Here is a 21,803-nt window from a genome sequence, read left to right as displayed (position 1 = left end):
TCTAATATACTAGATTTTATGTCAACTATAGTACCATTAAAAGTAAATAAATTAATTAAAAAATACATAATACCATGATGAAATGCAATCATTTTACATTAATTCTGGATTAAAAAAAAATCCCATATTTCAGAACAGATTGAATGCTAAGTGGGAGCAACTCGTGAACATATCTGTTATTTAGGATTTTTTCTTTTAATAGAATTCATTTTAGCTTCATCACAGCCAAGTAGTATTAGTAATGGCTGTCAGCCAGGACCTAGAAATAGCATCATTCAATAGAAATGGGTGCTGTAATTCTTATCTTTAAAACCAAAATCTAAGCATACACATTTATTTTGCTAACGTAATGAAGAATGGTGAACAGGGACGTGACCTTTATTAGGTAAAAAAACAAAAAACAAAAAACACTGACAACAGTAACCAACAATAAACCTCTCCAATGAAATATTTATTTTGAGTAGTTAAAGATACACCCAATTTATGCAGGGATGTACCATTATATAAAAGACATATTATTTCCTTTAAAAATAATATATATAATATATAACATATATAATATATTATTATATATAATAAAATATATGATATTATATGTATTATATGTATGTATATGATATTTATTATATGTAATATATATGGAATTTTATATATGTGTATGTGTGTGTATGTGTGTGTGTGTATATATATATATATATATATATATATATATATACACACACACACATAGCTATTTTGGATGCCCTGGAGCCTTCATTTTATTTAGACTCCTCCCTTTAAAACAGTTGGTACAGTCTCTCTCCAAACACTTAACCTAGCACATATGTAGACAGTTTTCGCTGTAACTTGGAACACCACAAGTAGGAATTAGATAAACAAGCATTTATTAAGTAGGTACACATTTAAGTACCTTTTGTGTGCCTATCACAGCGCTCAGGTGACAAACACAAAGATAAATACTGCCTCTATTTTCTGTCCTCAAAGAGCTTAGGGAAAGCAAACCTACACATAGACACCCTTGTGTAGACCGGGGGAAGCTGGGTGGGGGCTGAATCTGGAATGAACTCACTTAATATTCCACTTGGAAGGCTGCTGTGGCTCACATATGCCATGTAAAAGGCCTATCCTACATATCTCTTTGCTTGATGCCAATAACACACATGTACAAAAAAGAAGGAAATCCTACTTTGACCTTTTGGCACATCTCTTAAGCAAAGCCTGGTCTTTCACATGGATAAGAGTAAGATGTATTTCCCTCTACACTTGATAGCTTCCTATCCTATCTCTTTCCTTTAATCCCCAATACCTCACTCTTTCACAAAATTTCTCAGTGCCCTCATACTGCCAGTGTCCAGTGGGCTTACAGCGTTCCTCACCACGTGACTCCCTAGTCTAGAATGGGGTGTTTTTCTGTAAGGGGGACTATATTAAATATTTTTGGCTTTGTGGGCCATCTAGGTCTGTTGCATAGTCTTCTTTATTTCTGTGTTTATAGCTCTTTTAAAATATTCAAATCATTCTTAGCTTTCAGGGCAGTATAGACATATCAGTCCCTAATGGTTCACAGCCTTCGGCATGCATCCAAATAATCTGGAGGGCTTGCTGAAACACAAGCAGCCGTGCCTCACCCCAGAGTTTCTGATTCAGTGGGTCTGGGGTGGGACCTGAGAACTGGCATTTTTAACAAGCTCCAATGTGATGCTGATATTGCTTGTCCTGAAGCTACACTTTGAGAACTGCTTTAATATAGCGGTTCTGATTCATGACAGCATCTTAGAATCAGCTAAGAAATTACAAAATATCAAAACAAAAAAACAAAACCCTAATTATGTCCAGGCCTGTCCCAGAGTATAAAAATGGTTTTTGCATTTTAAATGACTGATGTATATCCAAGCCCCAGTCCTGGTACTTTGTATACATATGCGTGTGCGTGCGCACACACACACACTCCTCCATCACACTTCCTAGGTAATTACTACATGCAGTCACGACTAAATGAGACTGTTCTGGCCCTGCTGGACCCCCTCCCTCCTCCAAAAGATAGGCCAAGTATCCTTTCCCCAGCAAACCAATGAATGAAGACATGCTTTCAAGTTACAGATATATGTTTTCCCTTTTATTACCCCAAAGTTTATCCTTATCCCCTTCAACACACATAAGATCTCAGGGATTCGCTTAGTCCAAACAGATAGAATCATATTCCAGTAGCCCAGCAGAACCTGGGCAAATTGAGATAGAACAGGCACCGTTTGATGGAAAAAGCTACCGCACACAGGTTGCCACTAGTGGGAGCAACCGAGTGGCACAAGTGGGTCAGAACATAGAGGTCCTTGTGCCTGTGCCTGTTGGGGGTACAAGAGGGTGTGTGTGTGTTCTCAGAGAAAAGATATTTATTTAATCTACTTGATAATTTTGCCCAGCGCTGGTGATGCTCTTGGACTGTTTTCAGGCGTGAGTGCAGCGATATGTGTGGTGGAGGCGGTAGACTGCTAACATAACTTCCGTTGATTTTTACAGCAACATGAGCCTTTGCTTTTTCTTTTTCAACCCTACTTGGAAGGTGCTTTCTGGAATGTGCAAGGTCAGGAATCCAGCAGGGCAGCGGCTCCCTCCCACTATTAAAACTCAGTGTCCGTGAGGAGAGCTGCAGAAAGGTCCAGAAAAGGAGGAACGAGCCAAGTGGAGAATTTGGACGGAGGGGGTTGGGGGTGGGGCAAGACAGGGAGGAGGGCCAGGACGCTGAGAGGTGCCCACAGTCCTGCGCCTCCGCCCTGCTTCCCTGAGCTCTGCGCAGAGCAACCCGGCGTCAGCCGAGTGGAGCCGAAGCGGGCTGACTTTCGCCAGCGGGGGCCGCCAGCCCGGGGCTGCTGCTCCCCCAGGAGGCTGGGCGTTCCACACCCCAGGTCCAATTCTGAATGCTGACGGTATCTTCCAGGGCGAGGGCCGGTCCCTGCGTTCCCTGCCCTCACGGCTCGGGGCTTGGCCCTTGTGCCCTCGCTGAGGATGCCCCTGGCGGCGGCGACACACTCCCACCCAGCCGCGGGGGGAGACGCAGGGAAGTGGCGCGGTCTGGAAGTTTCTTCCATAGAAAGCACCAGCAGATCAGCCCCTTCGCTTCTTGTTTCTCGCTTGCTCCTTTCCTTTCTTGGGTTTGCACGGGAGGAGGTGGGCTGTGCAGAGGAGTCCCTGCGGCACACAGATGAGAGTTGAGTGTGTGGTGTGGTGTGGTGTGTGTGTACTGTTGGAATCTGGCTTCCGTGGGACCCTGATCACTTGCTCAGTGCTGAGGCAGAGCCTTTAAATTTCGCAAAACTTGACTGGTCAACTCCTGTGAAAGATCCTGGGAATAGGGGTCGAGCGGATGGAATCAGTGGCTTCAGAACAGAAGAAAACACAACTTGCCACTAGTCCTCTTAATCTTGGGTGCACTCTGTGTAACTTCAGTAGTTGATTTCTCATCAGAAGATGGAAAGGAAACAGGATATTTGGGTTTAAAATTGCCAGTCTGTGGTCTGACAGCTCATCTAACACGGCCGTGTGCATGGTCAAGGTCAAATCTTAGGACCACGTTATGATTTTAGAAGCTGCTGAAAAGGCTGTGTGAAAAGCCTTCCCACAATAAGGCTTCATAGTTTCTTCCGATGGTCTTGCATAGTATATTGTTAATCTTTCTTAATGATGCTTATCACACCAAAATAGATTTTTTTAACCATTTCATTTTTATATGCCTAGCATCTGGACACAATCATATTGCTACATGTCCTAATGCAGTGGTTTTCAAATTTGATGTGCATGTCAGAATCACTGGGAGGTATTGCTAACAGAGTCTTGGGTCTCACCCTTGATGTTTCTGATTGTGTAGGTTTGGGTTGAAGCCTGTGAATCGGCATTTTCTAACAGGTTCCCAGGTGATCTTGATGCTGCTCTGGGCACCAGGCTTTGAGAACCACTCTCCTAGGGGTGATTCTCAATGCTCACTGAACGTTAGCATCCAAATCATCTCTGGAGCTTTAAAAGACAAACAAAACAACAACAAAAATATATGCCCCAGCCCCACTGACAAATATTCTGAGTTAATTTGTTTGTCATGAGACCTGGCCATTTTGATATGTTTTAAAATCCATTTTGGTGCCATTCTCAGGTTATTCCCATTTGCTGCCAGGGCAGAAACCCACGTCGCAGCGCTGAGAAATACCTCCATCAGAACCACCTGTTTACATGAAGACATTTTCCAAAAGTTAGAAGACGCACTCATTGCCTCATTAGTAGGAATCAGTTTGACTGATTTGCTTATCCTGACAAAATAGGAAATAGCTTAAATGCGGTCTCATATGGGGAGATACTCTGGAAAAGAGGGTCTGTCTTGCAGGCAGATGATCCAGAGGGAGGATAAAGTAGGGGAAAGACATTCAAGTAGAGGTGACCTCATTAACAATGATGTTTTCATGTGGACATGAAATTCATCCTGCCTCGGCCCCCCACTCCTCCAGCCTTCTTTTCCTAATAAGCAAGAAACCTTTACAGAGCTGCCTTTTAGTTCTAACAAAAAAAGGAAATCATTACTTGATGATGGGTGATGTTTTTATGTGCATGATCATATTTAAAGATACGAGCACCAGAAAGGATCTTCTAGAATCTCAGACATAAACAGAAAAAGTCATCAGTAACGTATATGTGAATAAAGGCACATCTATGAACTACCTGAGGATCAGATCCATGGGACAGAGAGCCTGTAAGTCTGTGGAAGACATGCCCCTGGCATGGCACAAATGCTCCAAGTAGGGGGAGAGTTTCATAAACCTTAATTTGCAGGCAGCTCCCAATTTGCGAGTTCTCCTCTTAGTGGGATGTGCTTCTCCTCCAATCTGATAGTTGAAATATAGCCTCTAATTTTTGTTTTGATTTGAAATTTTGAATTGCTAGGGAACCTGAACCTATTAATATACTCACAGCCAATTTTAATAGATTATCCTATGACTTGATTATTCAAATCCTTTATTTATTTTTCTATTGGCATGTTTTTCTTAATAACTTGTGAGAACTTTATGTGTTTTAAGGACATTGATATCCTTTGTATACATTTTCCTATTTTTACCATTTTTCTTTGAATTAAATAAATTTTGGTATAGAAATTTAAAATTTTTATGCAATCAAATGTATTATTATTTTTTTTCTTTCTGGAGATTCTGTCATTCTCAAAAATTTCTTTCCTATCTTATTAGACAAATTAGATACGTATTCACTATGAAATTTTTTTTTAAAGATTTTATTTTTATTTATTCGACAGAGATAGAGACAGCCAGCGAGAGAGGGAACACAAGCAGGGGGAGTGGGAGAGGAAGAAGCAGGCTCCTAGCGGAGGAGCCTGATGTGGGGCTTGATCCCATAACGCCGGGATCACGCCCTGAGCCGAAGGCAGACGCTTAACCGCTGTGCCACCCAGGCACCCCCACTATGAAATTTACATACTTATTTTTCACTGAAGCCTCTTGTTGGTCTGGAAATAATTTTTCTCTAAGAGATGAGATACGGATTATTTTAGCTGCTTTTTTCCAAATGGAGAGCTAGTCCTCAGGTAATTTTTATTAATGACTTGTTGATTAGAGGTGCCATCTGTACCTCTAATTATACCTAGTTTATATGCATTCTGTCTCATGTATCCATCTATATCTTCCCAGGTCAGTACCTCCCTTCAAAAACTATTGTAGTTTATAAAGAGCATTTTAACATTTCAGAGACCACCTTATTAAAAAAATTCGTGTATTCTAGTTGATTTATTCTTCCAAATGAAATAAGGATTTGCTTTGTCATATCCTCCTTCTTCTTAAAAATTGTAATTATAACAATTTAAAATAGCTGAAGATGCTTAAGAACCTCTCACCAAAACCTGCCACTTGGAAAACACAGTTCATGTAAGCTTGTTTATAACAGGTACATAGGGATTTGCTTTCTTTTGGTCAGGAATAAGAAGATATTGAATATTCAAAGCTACCTCTTAAATAATACATTTGTTTAACGTTAATTAACTGACAGTTATGACTATGTAGACTTTTGAATGTGATAGAAGGGGTATTATTTGAGAGAAAGCTAAATTCCAAGGGATGAAGGTTTAAAGAATTCAGGAGATGATTTCTTTCTCAGGTAATATTTGTAGGTCAGCAGGGCAAGTCTACTCCTTGAAGTTATTTGCTACCCAGGTTTCTGCTAATTTCATGTTCCAGCATCCTGCAGAGCAATCAAGAAGCTGGACTGCTGCCATGTCTGGGTTGCAGCAAGAAAGAAGGGGAGAGAGGCTGTGGAACAGATAGGTTCTTGGTTTTAAGGCACAGCCTTGTTTCACTATGAGGCTGGAAAGGCATCCATCACTTATGCCTATAATCCTTTAACACAGTGTAGTCATAATCCACACCTAACTGTTAGTAAACCTTGTGTACACAGTCTGTAATTAGGATGGGACATGCTCAGGATATCTCTATACTGTGAAGAGAATGATCAGATTTTGATGGTCAGCTTGCAGTCAGTTCAGGAAGAAAAGAGGCAGGTGTAGCCTTTTGTTCATCCTACTTGAGCTTTCTAAAATAAAACCCACCTTCCCACACAAACTTGTTCTTGGATTTCATGTAAATCGTTGATGAGTCCTGACCAGACTGTATCCCCTTTACCATTTTTGTCTTCCTGGTACTTTGACTTTGCCTTGTATTGTCCTTATATGATGGCCACCACTCTCCACTTAGCCCCTTAGTCTGACAAGATTTGCACTTGTTATTCTTAAAGAACTCTGTGTCTCCTCCCTGCCCACCTTACTAGTCATGACTTCCAGGTCTAACTCTGGTTTCACTTTCATGAGAGGAGACAAGAATTACCCCTCTCTTATATCTTGTCCCCCCCCCCGCCCCGGCTAGTTCATCTTTCTCCAACCACACCTTGACAGGAGAATGCTGAATGCTAATGCACTATTATTATTATTTTTTAAAGATTTATTTATTTGAGAGAAAGAGACAGAGAGAGATGGCGGGGTAGAGGGGCGAAGGGAGAGAGAATCCTAAGCAGACTCTTTGCTGAGTTGTGGAGCCCGACAGGGGGCTCGATCTGACAACCCCAAGATCAAAAATAGGATGCCCAAACAACTGCACCACTCAGGTGCCACCCCCCTGCCCGCCCTATGCATTATTTTATGATAACAAATGAAATATTCTGCAAATTGCTATTTAAAAGTATGATGGAGTAAAAAAATGCAGTTCAAGCTTGGGATAATCAGATATTGGTAACACCACTGGTAATGATGGGAGAAACTGGTATGAAGTTAAGTGAGGGTTTGGATAAGAAAATACAATAAACCATGTTTGGTCTGCTCTACTAAAACTTTTCTATATTGAGTACTAGCTTATACATGGTGGGTATATAGAGGAAAGATGCCATTACAATGCATCAATCCCATATGTTGTTCCATGTGTGATTTGCCCTAGCATGTTAATGCTTTACACCAACACTGACACACATCAGGTGTGTTTTACACATCTAATGATAGCAGCTGAATGCAAAATACGTGAACACAGCTACTGTAGAGAATAAAGTCCTATCCATGACGTTTATTACTCTATATTCTTCCTCATGACTCCGCATGGCCACTTGCTTGGTCTTAGAAGTTCCTATTTTGGAATTCTCCCCAACATTTGTACATTTTGATCTTGTTTCTACAACTCAGCAGCCTCAACTCCTTCTCACATCCCCTCCATCGATCATCTTCACTTAGTATTTTTTTCCTTATTAGGAATGTCAATGTCTTTTTAGCTGAACTAGCATTTTTATCAAAATTGTTTTTGTTTTGTTAGCATTCTTGTTATGAATCGCATAGATTATGAGTGGTCTGCCCAAAACCCCATTTTTTTGCATAATCTCTAGTTATTTTCCATATATGATTTACAGAATGTGAGTTTTGTTTTTTAGGAGTGTATATTTTGCCTTGTAGCACAAACTATATTTTGTAAATGCAACATGACATGAATAGAGGGAAGTGAAGTCTGTTGGTGATCTTGCATTTGATTTGTATTTTACATAGATCTATTCTATTTTCTTCAATTAGGGGGAAAAAACCCCTAAAATTTAGGTTATGTTTTTCTTTATTATTCTAATAAGGCCCAGTTTAGGGCTGTGTATTATATACCCTGTACTTCTGGTCCAACTGTTTTCTGGGTATAGAGAACAGTCTCACCTTTAGCCCAAACCCCTTTTAATTGAGGACAATGGAATGTAAAACTTACTAAGTGGTACTTAGTGTGATCTAGGTAAAGTGACTTGGTGTGACACTTGATGCGTATCTTTTCCTTTGTAGATTTGGTGGTTATTTGTTCCATCAGATTAGGTCTAACCTAACACACCAAAGCAAATAAGCAGACAAATTGGGCATCCCTCATTATACATGGCTAGGTTGGCACAATCTTTCTGCCTCTGAAAGGACAGGGATGCTGTGTATTTCAGAATGAAGAAATACTAGCCAACATGTCCACACTCGAACAAGCATATGGGTATAGTGTTGCTCTAAAGCACTCTATTGTCTGGCTGTCTGGCTCCCTGCTTCCCATGATTCCTATAAATGTCACGAAGAGCCAAAGCCAATCTCTTACTTCTCCAATCTATAGCTGTTCCTTTCTTGTATGAACAATTGGAGGAGTAACTGTATAAGAAGCTTGAGATGACCAGTAAAAATTGGCCAGGGGTTATTTAAAGTGATAGCTTCTATTTCTCTAGAAACTATCAAACTGAAGTAGTGAAATCATTGGTGGTATTGGATTGACCACAAGGGATTTGTCTCTCTGGCATTTCTGAACTCCATTTCTTGGCTGAAATCCCCTGTCTGCTGCTGATCCTGCTGATCACCGTGCAGCAGCAGGAAAGGGCACAGTGATCTCAGGGGCATCAACTACCTTGTGAAGTCTCAGGCCACTCCTGTCCACTGAAGCTCCTAGTTTGCCATGAGGCATGTTGAAGTTCAGACCAAAGCATCTCCTTTTGTTTAAGTGACTGGTGGTTGGGATGGTTGCTTTCAATTTTGGTAAACCCAAAATGGGAAGAGCAAACCCACATGGTTTGGAGCTGACCAAGGTCATTAACTAAGATTTAGACCAAAACTGTTAGCAGCCAAACCAATACTGAATATAGATTTAAACTTCATTTTTATTCATTAGGAGTCCTGCATTTACTGTTATTTTTACAAGCAAAGATTTATAGCTGTTTAGGTATGTAATGTTTTCATGCAGCTTTAGTGAAATTATGTTTGCTGCTGTGTGAAATTCGTCCTGGTATTCTAAAATTAAAATCATTCTTTGGCAATTTTCACATCTTCCCCTCCCCCAGAGAGTCATTCTAATATATATATTTTTTGTCATTTAATGAAGCTAATTGCAATTTAGGGAAGATTTATTTTAATTAAGTAGGGTGCCATAGATTCCTTAAAGAATGAGTCTTTAGGTCTGACTGTAGGAAAATGAGATTTGGTCTCTGTGCCTTTTTAGTAGCTATGAAGCACATGAAACTGTTTGAACTTCTTTTGTTTCATCAAAAAGATTTTGCTTTCTCACTCCATTGCCTTATGTCTCTGGGGAAAAAGTCCTCTAACTAACCACATGGATTTCTGTGTGTGGATGAAATACTTCCTGATAGTCTCTGTTTGCTGGTAATGGAAAATCATACCTATGTCATGAATGATGAGATTAGGCAAGGTACGTTCCCCAGAAGGGGCTAGACCAGGGCTTATCTAAATCTCAACTGGAAACCAGAGTTGAGTGTTACTGCTCTGTTTCTGCCTTTGAACGATACGTATCCACTGTCATATTCAATTATTATTTTTCTTGAAGACTTATCTTGGCCACATGAGTTTTTTAAGTAAGCAAATGATTTGTCTCTGTGTCTCCCTGAATATATATGAATGCAAGGGTGTGGGTGCAGGTGCATACGTGTCTACTGGCTTGGCACCAAGGAACTCGAGCATGGCTCAGTGAATTTTTCTCTAACACCATTTTCACTGTACCTTCCTTTCTCCTCTTCAAGAGTTTAGAGCAGTTCCTCACAGGCCATTCCATTTCTGTCTCTCAGGGCATCCAGAATTTCCCCCCATCCTATTTCCTGACAACTCCCTCTCAAACTCTCTGTTCCATTAAGTAAGCTTCTTCCTTTTTCCCTGTACACATCATGCTGATTTCTTTTCCTACCAGATATCTGACACATATTGGGTTTACTCATCTGATGAGTGAATAATTAAATGAATTCCTGATTTCAGTGCTTTGTTCAGGCTGATTCCCAAGAGACGGGTATTGGAAGGGAAAGACATTCATACTCTTTTCTCTATTTAGCTTCAAATCCTCAGCACTCATGTCCTGCTCCTCATGTCCTCTTCCCCCATGGAGTCTTCCTTGATAATGACCCAACTCTTTCCTTGCCCTCAATTCATCCTGAAGGAACCTCTTATATATTTTGGTACTTGCTTTTATGTTTAAGTTAGCACTTTATTGAACAAATTCTTATATTCTTTGATTCTCTATTTCACAGTGAGTTTTAACGACACCAGGGGTTTCTGAGTGCTGGGATTCTGCCACATTTTTCTTTCATGTTCCCTAAGGAACTTAGCACTTACTATCAAGCACATAATATGCCCTTGATAATAACTACTTAGAGAACTGAAATGAATGATATTGATTAATCTCTTTGAATGTGATCAGTTTGTGCTATTGCTGTAATTCAATTCATCACTTGCCTCTCTCTAGTATTATGACTAAACCAATAAATCACATTTGTCTGCATATACATACCCATGTATATGTTTGCACACAAACACACACAATATAGAACCAGTAGTCTACTGGAGGATTAATTTTAAGTGGTTTGTGATCCTATGCAAAATAAAAGGAAGTAATTTATTGTAATCTTCACTCAGCCCCCTTCTAATCATGGGAAACTACCACAAACCGTTGCATTCTGCCCTCTCAATCCTAGGCCAGGCTCTACTATTAAAACATTGCCCTGTGTTTAAATGGCTGCTCTGCCATTTATGAACAGAGTAACCTTGGGTAAGTTATGGAATCTTTCCGAACCTTGATTTCATCCCTGTAAAAGGAGAATAATCATGTCACCCTTTTCAAGGCCACTTTTGGTATTAGCAATAATGCCTATACTAGTCACCATTTATTCAGGTTACTATGTTCCCGATGGTGCGCCTGTCCGTAAATTTCTCCTTTAGTTGTTACAACACTTTTGGCACACCTTTTACAACACTGATGCTCAGCAACAGTGACTATTATATTTTATACCTTGGCTTAAATGTATACTGAGTCAGACTGAAGATTGCCAAAGACTCATTTTTCATTTCCCAGGATTGGCAGAAAGGTGTGATGAAGTCAGGCTACCACCAGGTGCCTGTGGCCCCAGGCCAGTGTAATGGTTGCTCTGAGTGGAGGCCAAATGTTAGGGCCTGCCATCCCATCCCCATAATGGCCCTCGGGCCAGGGAAGCTTGCTCCCACAACAAGATTTGGCTTAGGAAACAAGAAGGTACTGCCCTGAGTGGCTTGTGAGCTGATTCAAACTATACATCAGTAGAAATGGCAAATCAATTGCATTAAGCCCAAAAGAAACTCACTTATATAAACTGAGGTGACACGTCAAGGATAGAGAAGGGTAAAATCTGAGTCTTATGAGCAGTTTTTGTTTCCTCTGAGAACACACTAGAATGATGGAGCTTAGCTTTCAATAGGAGGGCTTTAGATTAAACTCTCGGAAAAGTTTGATTGGAAAGGTTTTGAGCTATTAGGTTTGAGCTATCAGAACTAACAAGAAAACTTACCCAACAAGAACTTACTAAAATGAAATTTAGGAGTTTCATTTTTCCTGCACAGATTTCAGGGCACTTCTAGAAAGCAGAGAAATGACTGGGATGACTTCAAAGAGTAACTTCCCAGGACAGTGATTCCTTCCTCTCCTCCTTTCTTTCTAAAACAAAATTATATTTTAAATTATATTTTTCCCCTTTTCATCCAGTTACAAATTAGACTTTTGGGGATGGGGTTTGGAGACTGGTGTTTTTGAAAAACCTTGCAAATGATTCCATTATGCTACCGGGGTTGGGACCAGCTCCTTGGACAGAACAGTTCACAGAGACTGTGATCCTGCAATCTTGTGATAGAATCACAATACTGTGATGGGATTCGATAGAGTATTGTCCTGTTTACTGCCACCTTGTGGTTGCACCTTTCATTATGACCCGGAGAGTCCTGGCTGAAGTGACTGGAGGAAAGCTCTCTCCCCATCAGTCCTGCTATGATTTTATAAAGTTCTTAAATGCAGTGATCTTAATCTTAGTTTCTTACAGAGTCTCTGTTATTTCTTCCCTTAATTTCTTACTGCAGTCTCTCCTGAGAAAATCAGGGCCAGGTGTAGAGTCTTTTTTATTACAGTATCCTGCTAGAAGCTTCCATCTACTCATAGTTAAGAAGAGTCACTGAGATAATAATCAACGGCATTTTTTAAATGTGCCATATTCATTACCACCCTCATTATACAGGTAATGCCAATGACGCCCAGAGAACGTAAGTAACTTGTTTAAGGTCACACAACTTATGAGTCATAGAGCTTGATTCAAAGTCAAGATCATCTGGCTTCCAAGCTCACGTGCATGGTTGTGAGATCCAGCCACAAGGGAAGTAAAGATTGGTGGCAAGGAGGCTAGCAAGATAAAAGTAGGGCTCTAGTCCTAGAAAGGCCTGTGGGGGTGCTATCCTTTTTAAACCCAATATGGAACTCAAGAATACAGAAAAACACAGAATTCCTTTTATTTATAGGGTAGCAGCCTGAACTGAGGCTCAAGAGAAAGGGAGATGAGGAGACAACTCAGAAAAGCAGTGAAAATCACTGGGTGCAGAAGGCTTACATCAGGGTCCTCCTCATATCAAGAATTTGTTGAGAGTGGCTGTGCCTGCAATGCATGTGTTGGCACCACTGTGTGGGGAGGGGCCGCCAAGCTACACAGTCTAAGTGGGAGGGATTGCTCGTGTTTTATGAGCACTTGCTCATGTTCCAGGCAACACAGTAAGCAAGTAGCATGCATTTTAAAATTCCATCCTCAGAGTAACTTTATGAGATGAATAGCATTCTCATTTCCATTTTAACTACTACCAATATGAAGCTGTATGCTACAAATTTACCCAAGTTCAGAGATAGTAAATGTTATAATGGGATTTAAATCCTGGACTTAAGAGCCATCATGTTTTGCCTCGACATATTATTTCTCCCTTCCTCCATTGCCTCTGGGGCTCCCATCGCCCCACTTCTTTCTTTTTTTTGGTCAATCAAGGAAGCTGAATTCTAGCTATTTCCATTTATTAATCCAACTAAATTAAAATTGATAGCATTGTCAGTATTTGTGGAGGCCATTTGGTATGTTTTATTTGGTGGGAGGTTGGAGAAGAGGCTTCTGTCTTTGAGGAAATCCACTCCTACTGTAAAGTACTCTCTCTTCCTCTCCCTAGAAGTGACACAGGCTCAGTCAGTAAGTAAATGCTTGTGCCCGGGGCTGTGAACTGTGGAAACTTAAGGGGAAAAGCAACTGGTGAGAAACTGTCCACAGCAGCAATGGAAGCTTTAGAGGAGTTGAATCTTGGGTGCCTATTGGGATTGCTGTTAACAAGAGAATATCCTCATTGGGCTGTTCAGTGGTGGGACTTGGGCTACTTTCCCTTTCTGAGCTGCTGTCCATTCCTGAGACTCATTCTCCAGCTGCCTCCTCCCAACACCTCCTCTAATTAAGTCTTTGAAATGCTGGGTATCCTTTAGTAATTTTTTTTTTTTAAGATTTTATTTATTTATTTGACAGAGAGAGAGAGAGAGACAGCCAGCGAGAGAGGGAACACAAGCAGGCGGAGTGGGAGAGGAAGAAGCAGGCACCTAGCGGAGAAGCCTGATGTGGGGCTCAATCCCAGCAAGCCGGGATCATGCCCTGAGCCAAAGGCAGACGCTTAACAATTGAGCCACCCAGGCGCCCCCCTTTAGTAATTTCTTTCCTTTTTTTTTTTTTTTTTTGCTTAAATTTGAGTTGATTTCTCTTGCTTGCTACTGAGGACCCATATTGATATTGACTGCTACACTTTAGAATTAGTGTAGTCTTATAAACAGACTAATTATATCCAGGAAATAGACTATTGGGTCCATTTGGCTATTTGTCCTTAGGTATTATCTTACATTTTAGGTCACTCAGAATTTTGGTCATATTATAGAAAAGGTTTTTTTTCTTTTCTTCTAATTCACTTACATTGATCTCACTCTCAAACTTTCTTTTTCATCTACTTTTCTGATTTATTCACTTGACTGCTTCTCCAGATTTCTTTCCCAGCCAGGTGGGCCACATATGGAGTCTTTAATACTTCCGTCGGCTCTCTCTCTGGGTGTTCCGCACCTCAGCTTCCCTAATCATAACCATGATCGCCTTGTACTTTTACAAGGCACTCGCTTATTTAATTTATTTAGCACACTGTTCAATTAATGACTTAGTCACAGTCAGCGTAAAGTTTCTACACTGCTCCAACATGGAAATAGAAAAAGTGAAGTGTTGCCTTTTTTTCATCTCTCAACTGGCTTATATCGAAACAGAAAATGAGTATTTTAATTCTTTCATCACTGTTGTATCTTCTATGACCTCGAGTTAGGTTGTTATAAATCTTTTTTCTTGCAACAGCACTTCTAAAGCTTGTGGGTATTCATGGACTATCTCCGGTTATTATGACCCTGACATGAAGGACTACATTAGCTGTTTCTGAATGAGACAAAGTAACGGAGAGGAAAAAAATATGCTAGTTAAAATTACAAATAACATAACTGCTTTTGCCCCTAAGAAAGTGGCATAATTTTTCTCTGGAGACTTTTGTTTAAGAAAATATTTAATAGTCTGACCTTGGGAGCTAATGCTTGTATGATTTGGAAGGAGACAGCAAAACAGAAGATTGTCTGCAAATAAAATGAAGAGAAATTGAACAGTGGGAGCTGCCAAAAGAAGTGAGAAACAGATGAGGCCTTGCAATATGGTAGAAGGTTGCCCAAGTAGAGGGTAGACTTTCTTTAGAGATGGGGATGGTTGAGGGACTTGAAGGGTGAAATATTTCATTTTAAGTGGTTTGTTCAAAACCTCCAGTAAAGAATGGTACATGTTCCCTTGATTTAAGGACTTTATGGGTGTGAACGGGTGGGGTGATGGCCAATCAAGAGAGCAGAGGTCTCAGATATGATAGGGAAATAGGTGCCAAGGGGGAAATGACTCAGTAATTTATGTGAAATAGCTTCACGTTCCCCAAATAGACCACAGGGAAAATAATTCTGAAGGAGAAGAGGGCTTAGAAGTATTTGGGTTGTAATTGTTAGTATATAGCCAACATTTTGGAGAAAGAAATTGAGCAACTGAGGAAGCAGAAAAGGAGACATTAGATCAGCTATAGCAAAGAAAGAATCAGCCTGATGAATAAAAGCAGAAAGAAGAACTGGAGCTTCTCTTAGACAGGGAACTCCTGTCTTTTGTAATGCTGAAATGTGGCAGAGGTCTATTACTCCTCGGTAAGTATAGATCTTAAGTGTGTAAAAAAGTGCCATTAACTCTGTTTAGTACCATCTAAAATGAGGTAAATAGGTCCAAGGTACAAGGTAAAGTTCTCTAAGAGCATTAGTCAAAAGCAGAAAATATAAAAGAATATTCAAACATCTAACAGAAATGGAACTAAGTATTTTTAGAACATAAATTTCTTAGTGGGAATGTTTATGTAACAAATTATTTCCTTATAGATGATGGGTGGAGAGGCTGTAATCTGATATTTTACATTCATCTTAATGCTTCTAAATATATGCCTTCCAAGACTGTAGACATACATTCCTAATATAACAGGTCTTGTTAGTCTCTTTATGACTGAGAACAACTTCCAAATTAAAAAAAAATGTGATTAAACCCTATGGATATGAACAATTCCCCAACTGGAGTTTCTAATATCTGACTAGAGATGGTTGGGAGGGAAGAGGGAAGGGTCTCTTGGAGAATCAGGATAGATATTTAGAATAAAGGAAAATGAAGAGGAAGGTGGGGATGGGAGAGAAAGAAAAGGTATTGAAAAAACTAAATTAATAATTACTTTTTAAAGCATTTGGAATAATATATTATTTGCAGCTTCTATCTTGGTTGAGATAAATCCTCACCTTTAGGAGGTACCTAAAAATTAATTTTCTACTTGGGAACTGAGAGTGACTATTTTATTCTAAGCCTACTCATTACAATATGTAGCAACTGATCTTAATTATAAACATCTATGCTATAATAACAGTGTATCCCAGGACGTCAGCAGCAGGTAGCTCGTAGTATTTTGGAATAAATATTTTGGTTTAAAGTTGCTATACTTGAATACTGTAAGTTTATAAAGCAATTCAGAATAAAGTATTCTTCACTCAGTTCAGAGTTAAAACTTAGAATACAGAATTTTATCATGCTTTTAAGAACACGTATTTCCCTGTAGGATAATGGTGGCTATTTAAATCCGGGTCTCCCTATATCTTCTCTGAAAAACCATACACATAAAAAATGACAGCAACTAAACCACCCACAATCCACATTTAGAGCATAAGAAGGGGGCTGTGCTACTACCTAGCTTCAATTGTATATAAGTAAAGAAGTAAATAAACATAGAGTTAACATCATAAATGCCACGGCCATGGCCAAAGGCATAGTGGGGTGTTAGAGACTGAATGAAAAAGATGTCAGAGGTTTGGATAAACTCTTTCCCAGAAGGAGTTACTTGGGTATCTTTCTAAAAGAAGGCATTTAGATATTTTCAACATAACATTTCCCCCCTAATATAGATTGCCATGCTAACTGGGGGCTTGGTGAAAGAAAAAAAAAATAACCTTTAGGCATAAAATGATTAATTTGTATGAACTGAAAGCTGTTCATCACATTCAACATGTCAATTTGCTCCTTGTTCCTCATTTAAAAGTAAAATATAAGAAATACACAAGAACATTTCTCATTAGTTAAAACATTAAAAGCAAGTCAATATAGTGAAAACATAGAAATCTAGTTGGATAGAACCACCAAAAGGGACCAGATAAAAATCCTTTTGTACATTCAATAGTACTAAACAATATGGGAAGTAGGTGTGAATCAGAGAATGGATTAGGACATTAAAAAAAAAAATCTCAGCTTTACTGAAGTACACTTGACAAATAAATGTTGTATCTATTTGTGTGATGACTAAATATACACAGACACTGTGAAATGACTATTCAAGTAAACACATCCATCATCCCACAGTTACCATGTTTTGTGTGTGTGGTGAAAACATTTAAGAACTACTCTCTTAGCAATTTCAATTATACAACCCAGTATTAATTATAGTCACTATGCTGTACATTTGATCCCCAGAACTTATTCACCTTATAACTGAAAGTTTGTATGCTGTGACCAACATTTCCCCCATTTCCTCTAGCCCCCAGTCTCTGGTAACCACAGTTCTACTGTCTGGTTCTGAGTTCGGTATTTTTACATTCCATGTGTAAGTGAGATCATACTGTATTTGTCTTTCTGCATCTGGCTTATTTCACTTAGCACAATGTCCTCCAGGTTCATCCAGGTTGTTGCATATGGCAGAGGATTCCCCCCTCCTTTTTAATGGCTGAATAATATTCCCTTGTAGGGAAGACTTTTTATGGGATAGTTACAGGTGAGGGATCCCCAACTTGGTATCCAGTTTAGCATCCTGACTATGAGCCTGAGGGTAGGCAGCTGTGAGGCCGGAAAATGGAGGACCATTCTTCTAGTTGACATAAATATAACTTCTGTCACCTGTAGGACAAAACCTGCCTCTTCGTTTTCAGGTAAAAGCAGTTGTTTCCTTCCCCACTGGTGGCAGGCTCACTGATATAGAAACTCTCCTCTCACTATTTCTCAGGTATCTTCAACAGAAACATAGGTGGCTCTTCTCATAACCCTGCCCTTCTCAGTCATTAATAGGTCTTGTCCCTCAGGGTTGCAGCTGTGACTTTTTCTGAGGATGCATTTCCCAAGTCCAACCTCATTCACGCTCCCACCACTACCCCCCCCACCCCACTGCCTATCATCCCCATATTATTTTAGGTGACTTTTCCCATATCTGGTTCTGACTGAACTTACCCTCATCTTCACCCTTTAATTATTTTATTATTCCCTGTTGACTTATCTTTCACTAGATTATAAACTCAACTTGTTTACCTTTATGAAGTCAGTCTCTATTGTAGTGCCTTGTACATTGGGAAAGCTCAGTAAATATTTGCTAAGGGAATACTTTTGTACTTCTCAAGAAGAAATTGAGTATAAATAACTGAAACTTTCAGAGAAGTATGCTAAAATACGCCTACAGTCATGACTGCTTTTTCATATACCTTGTGCATGTGAATGAACAGAATAACCTTTTATGCTTCTCCTCAGTGAGAGCTATTCCACTTGTATTTTTAGTCAATTTAGGCAATAGCATTCAATTACAAGAAGAAATAACTGGAACTATTCTTTGCAAATCATACTCCACTGTACATGGATTAGACAAATTGGTTTGAAGATACCACACTACTTTCTCAATATCTGACATCTAATCTGGCTCTGTTATACCTGATGTGGCCACCAGCATAGTTTGGAATTTTATAGACTCCTACAGGAATAGTTTTTAAATTATGAACAGGTAACATTCCTTCCTGTTACTTCATCCAATTTCTAGCACACACTGCAGCTACTCAAACTTCCGCGCTCCAACGAGATCATATCCCTCTTCTAACCAAGAACCTACAGTGAGCGACTCTTCCCTGCATGCCCATCCTAATGGCAGTGAATAAAATTATCCAACTTACTTTACATTTTTCTTAACCTTCCCTCTTCCTCTTCATCTTTTTTTTTTTAAAGATTTTATTTTTATTTATTTGACAGAGATAGAGACAGCCAGCGAGAGAGGGAACACAAGCAGGGGGAGTGGGAGAGGAAGAAGCAGGCTCATAGCGGAGGAGCCTGATGTGGGGCTCGATACCATAACGCTGGGATTATGCCCTGAGCCGAAGGCAGACGCTTAACCGCTGTGCCACCCAGGCGCCCCCCTCTTCTTTATACACTTTTTATTGAGGTTAAATTCACATGACATAACATTCATGATTTTAAAGTGAACAATTTGGTGGCATTTGGTACACTCACAATGGTACATCTGCCTCTCCTCTCGTTCCAAAACAATTCTATTACTCCAAAAGGAAACTCCATACCAATTCAGCAGTTACTTCATATCCCCACTCCTCCTAGCCACTGGCAGCCATCAATCTGTTTTCTGTCTCTATGGATTTAGACATTTCATATATATGGAATCATAATAAGTGACCTTTCATTTCTAGCTTCCTTCACTTAGCACAATGGTTTTGAGCTTCATCAGTGTGATAGCATGTATCAGTACTTGGTTTCTTTTCATGCCCAATTAATGTTCCATTATATAGATATGCTACCTCTTGTTTATCCTTTACCTGTTGATGGACATGTGGGTTCCTTTGGCTATTAAGCATAATGATGTTATTTTTTTTCTAAACCCCTGTATCTTTTCTTCACTTCTTAGCTTACCCAAATGAACAGAAATTGTTTTTTCTCTGAACTTCCATAACCTCTCTATGGCACTGATTCACAATTCACTTATTTATTAATCCAAATGATTATCCACACATGCAAACATTTAAAAAAAAATTACTGAGCACCTACTCTGTGAAGTACTAAGTCCTTTTCAAAGCCAGTCAGACATTATGTATTTGTGAAGATGTCATCTCTCTCTCACTGGTGTTAAGTTTTAAAACACAGGAACATCATCTCACTTGATTTCTCCATCCCTCACTGGTCTCAGCTCAGCAAATTGAGTAAATTAACAAATGCACAAATGCAATTATTTTCTAAATAGTCTACCATTGTCAATGTAAACAACTGCCTTTACATCCTGACCTCAGCCAGGGTGGGGAAGTTTATAGCAGCCCACTTTCCCCAAACTCACCAAATTTACCACACTGTCTCTCTTTTAGCCCATGGTCCCCTACTCATTCTTTCTTTGTAAATGTGATTTTTAGTTTCTCTAGGGTAGGAATTGTTGCAAGCAGATAACCATCAACTGTTTCCCGGCAGCAAAACCAAAGAATACAGGATTACTTCAATTTATTTGCCTATAGATTTTATATATGATTTTACCAGACTCATTTGAAGTTTTAGTAAACCCATTCAACAACCCATTTAGTTTAGTTTAGTTTAGATTTTATATATGATTTTACCAGACTCATTTGAAGTTTAGTAAACCCATTCAACAAAATGCCAATATAAGAAGAGGTTCATACACCTTTAAGTATTTCCCAAATATTCCCATGTAAAGACTAGGAGTTATGATAGTTTTGTTAGTGTGTGTGTGTGTGTGTGTGAGAGAGAGAGAGAGAGAGAGAGAGAGAGAGATGCTTCTTTTACCTAATTCATGGTAAAGAGTTTTTCAAAAAATTTTTTCTAAGTAGTCTTGAAACAAGGCAAATGGCCATGGTTGATACAGGATTGATAGCTTCCAATATAACATTCGACATTTTAATCACATCTCACATTGAGTAAAGATACACGGTTGGCTCCTTTCTAGGTTTTTTAATTTTTTGAATTGATAGGTTTTGATTACCCATTTTCTCTGAGCTACAAAAACAGTTCTCAGATAGAAAATGTCTTAGTTTAAATACTATTTGTTACACAATACTGGTAAAACAAAAAAATCTATTTTTTGAAAATGAGAAGAGATGTGGCTGGCCAGTATTTGGAAAAATCAGTACTCTTAGTGTGCTGAAAAATGAGGTACAAGAGCTATGAGTTATTTAAATACTATATTCAATTAAATTTAAAGTAAAATCCTGATAACAACATTGTTAATTAGGTGGATATTTTCAGTTTCTCCTGCTTCCCAGCATAACCTCTCACGCACTTGCTGATTTTAAGCAACACGTTAGATGGCAGTGTTCACATAGTTTATGGTGGCACTTATCGTAGTCATGTCATTGCACAGACCCAAATATACATCTTTATTTTGGATTTTATACTACTCCAGCCTCTAAAGCTATTTTTCTGGATTCCCTTTATACCAAAGGGAAAAACCATTTATAGGAATGCTAGTAATTGTGGATATCCCATGACAGATATAAAAGCATGTGCTATGTCTTTTTGAATCCTTATGTCTTACTTAAGCAATAAGGAAATAGGGCAGATCATACCTGTCTCTTACTCCTGGGTATTTAAAATCCACAGAAATACACACTGCTGTCATTTGCTACTACAAAGTCCACCATGCTCACTTAAAAGTAAAGACATGTCTTTGTTATTAAGAAATTTATAAGGTTTGAATCACATTCTTTATTAAAAATTATTCCTAATTTAAAAGTCTTATTCAGTTTCACTGTTTTCTTCCTTATTCCTTTCTCGTTTGCCTTTTTGTTGACTTTGACCCTTTGGCTTTGGAAAATAAAACCCCTATTCTGACTTCCTTGTGCTTCTATTTATTTTTATCCTCAAATCCAATAAGATAATTTGCCAGGTCCAAGCCTGATTAACTCTCTTGGAGCAGAGTCCATTTGGCACAGGGACCAGATGCCAAATGATTTAATATGTCTTAGATGCCATCAGGGAAATATCTCAAAGGCCTAAATCAAGATGCCTTTTAGCATTAGGGCATAGCTTTCTTTTAGAAATTTAGCTTAAAAAAACAAATCTCTAAGTCACTGTTTTTC

Source organism: Ursus maritimus, unplaced genomic scaffold, assembly GCF_017311325.1.
Source record: "Ursus maritimus isolate PB19 unplaced genomic scaffold, ASM1731132v1 scaffold_10, whole genome shotgun sequence".
Taxonomy (NCBI): Eukaryota; Metazoa; Chordata; class Mammalia; order Carnivora; family Ursidae; genus Ursus; species Ursus maritimus.
Note: the sequence above shows the minus strand (reverse complement) of the source record.